The sequence below is a fragment of the Limulus polyphemus genome, unplaced genomic scaffold, assembly GCF_000517525.1.
Source record: "Limulus polyphemus unplaced genomic scaffold, Limulus_polyphemus-2.1.2 Scaffold2300, whole genome shotgun sequence".
Classification (NCBI taxonomy): Eukaryota; Metazoa; Arthropoda; class Merostomata; order Xiphosura; family Limulidae; genus Limulus; species Limulus polyphemus.
In genome coordinates this window covers 188,329-191,360 of record NW_013667910.1, presented here as the reverse complement: position 1 = coordinate 191,360, position 3,032 = coordinate 188,329, and positions in this window count along the sequence as shown.

Genomic DNA, 3,032 nt, shown 5'->3' with positions numbered 1-3,032 from the left:
GAGCATTCATGAAAAAACAAGATAGTTCGAGAAAACAGAGAGCGCCACACCAGTCACGTGACCTCGATGACGCAACAGTATGAAAGTCGTTCAGCTTTGGTATACCTAGGGGTTTCAAACTTTCTATTAGAATATTCCAACGATAAGTGGGAGGAAAAAGAAAACATGCAATTTCTGTACAAAATCACAAAATGAAGCAGCCTCTGAACAACAGTCAACTGCATTTTGTCCCACAAGATTCAGTGAATGTGCACAGCATGGGGCGTATTCAGCTAGATTATTTTCCTTCCGGATTATCTCCTGCATGCCGACATATTTGCCACTCGTGTTCGATGAATTATCATAAGACTGCCCCCTACAGTCTTTTATGGAAATTTAATGTTCTTGTAGAAAATTCCAGTGTGTTCGTGAATTGTAATGAATTTTACAAAACATTCAACAGGTCCATCAGGTAGTACATAGTAAAATATTAATGTCAGCTGATCAGTGTGTGTGAAATGTCAGGAGTCGAGTCGACACTAACAGAATACTACTTTGCATTCTTTATCTCGGTGATGATGTGATGGAGAACTCCTTGGTTGACAATGATAATAAATTCGTCTCATATGGTAAGTGACAGGTATGAAACCTGACCCTTTCCTTTGTTGGCATTCTTCTGGATATATTCCACAACAAACGGGTCTTACTCAGCTAATAATTCTAAGCATCCAAGATAATTTCCATTATGGACAGAACCTACCATTTCATCACTTCCGCCAAAAGGTAGATCTCGTGCTGAGAAGATCTTTCTGACACTGAGTACTCGTCTAAGAATCTGGCGTCGATACTTTTTTTCAGATTCGTATTGTTCGGGTTAAGCTTTTGTCAATGCATTCACTGATGATTCTCTGCTTTATTAGAATCTCGATGGACTTCGCATTCAACGGACTGTTTTCATGACGGCATAAGTCTCTCACTGCGTGCCTCCAATCAGTATATCCCGTCGTAGCTAAATGTTGTCGCGAATAGCTTGCAATGAGCACAAAATAATTTGCCGGTTGTTGATTAATAGCAAAGCCAGTCTCTTCTGACTTTCTTTTCATATAGAAAACTATATTCTTACCTTTCTGTAGATATTTTCAGAAATCTTTGGCTAGAGTCTATTACTTGCTGATTGAAACTATTTGCGTATAGGCTAGAAGCTTAATAAACTCTGATTGTCAAAAATAATTATATACCACTCTATACAAGTATTATTCTTACTATTATTTCTGTTATATGTTTGCCATCAAACGATTTCTAGATAAACAATTACTAACGTAACACGCATACAAACAGTGTGGACTTTTTAATAACATTGCCAACACATCCCAGCTGCTGGGAAGTTGAGATACTTGACCCTCTGTATAAAATAAAATGACGTGTTTGCCTAAGAGTGAAACAAGAAATGCTTTCGTTTCTACAAAACTGACAAACAAACTAGAAATTATATTTTTATATCTTTCAAAACTTCACTTTATGTACACTATAACATTTAGACTTATTAGTTTACCAAATCATCAAATACATTTCCACAAATAAATTTAGTATATAAAAAAAAAAATGGCAATCATATTCAAGTGATTATTTTTGACTATTTGAAAAATGTAACTTCAGATATTTTATCAACATAAAAATTAGTTTGACTATGATCGATTCAATTCTACTTTTTAAGTTTAATATTCATGATATCTACTTAGACTTAAAACTACGTCATCTTTACAGAAATGTGAAATTTATGAGATTTATAATTTCATTATACGATACGACGTATTGTGTATGCCTGTACTCGAATGGTGACAGAGTTAGTTGTTTCTGTTTGTTTGTAATTAAGCACAAAGCTACACAATGGGCTATCTGTGCTCTGCCCACCACGAATATCGAAACCTGGATTCTAGCGTTGCAAGTCCGCAGACATACCGCTGTGCCACTGGGAAGCAGTTGTTTCTAGATAGTGTTTATAAGCTTGGTTTCAAGTTCAGACATATTCTAATTCATATTATCAGTCTACAGCAAACAGTCTAAAGTTTCAGTCAAATCTGGGTAACTTTTCAAATAAAAATACCCTGCACCTTTCATCACTAATAACACAGGCCTGCAAATTTAAACTTCGTAAAAGTTGTTTTGCTTTTAATAACAGATTTTCCATAATTCAGCTACGCAGATTTCGAAAATAATATTCATTTTTTTTCTATCGCGTAAGGATTTTTTTACAAATCGGTAAGCTATAGGCGTGTCATATTTCCAGCCAACCCACGACCTCTGGTACTGAATGAAAATACAATAGACTTTCTGATTTGTCAACAAATACATGCATTTGAAAAGTGTCATGACTTTAGTCTCATTTTTGCTGTAAACTATATTCTCTAAAGGTAAATAGCAAATATGTTATATTTATAAAAGAATAGATGCGAGAAACCTCTACTATTCTGAATTTATTTATATTTGAATAACTTAATTTGACACTTATTCAATATAATGTAAATATATTCTGTCTTGTTCAACTTTTGTTTCCGGTTTGTATGTTTATTCATTTAGTCAGCTCAGCTGTTTTGAAGTTAGATATACTGATTCGTCTTAGGCTGAACACGTCAGAATGAGTCAGGGTGAAATGTTTCCATGGTGTGAATGGCACAGATATAAACTAAAAGAAAGTCTGTGTGAAAGTAGTTTTAGTGGTAGTAGTGATCTCTCAATGATCGTTGCAGACATTTTGATTAACACATAAATAAAGTTCGTTTATGTCAAATAGGCTATACTCTCAAACCACAAAGTTTTTTGAATTTTATTTATACTGTATGTTTTATACTTTAAGTGAATATTCTATAGAAAATGGTAAGTGTTGCTATTGTTACGTCTCCGTTTGTTAATTAACTTTCCGTAACTTCGTCCCGACGAAACTTTAGCGACACAAGTCCTTACTTAATAAAACTGGTTTATTCTTTCCGAATATAACTTTACGATACACTTAATATCAACAATCGCGCTAAAACAAACGCTATAACAACGAACGT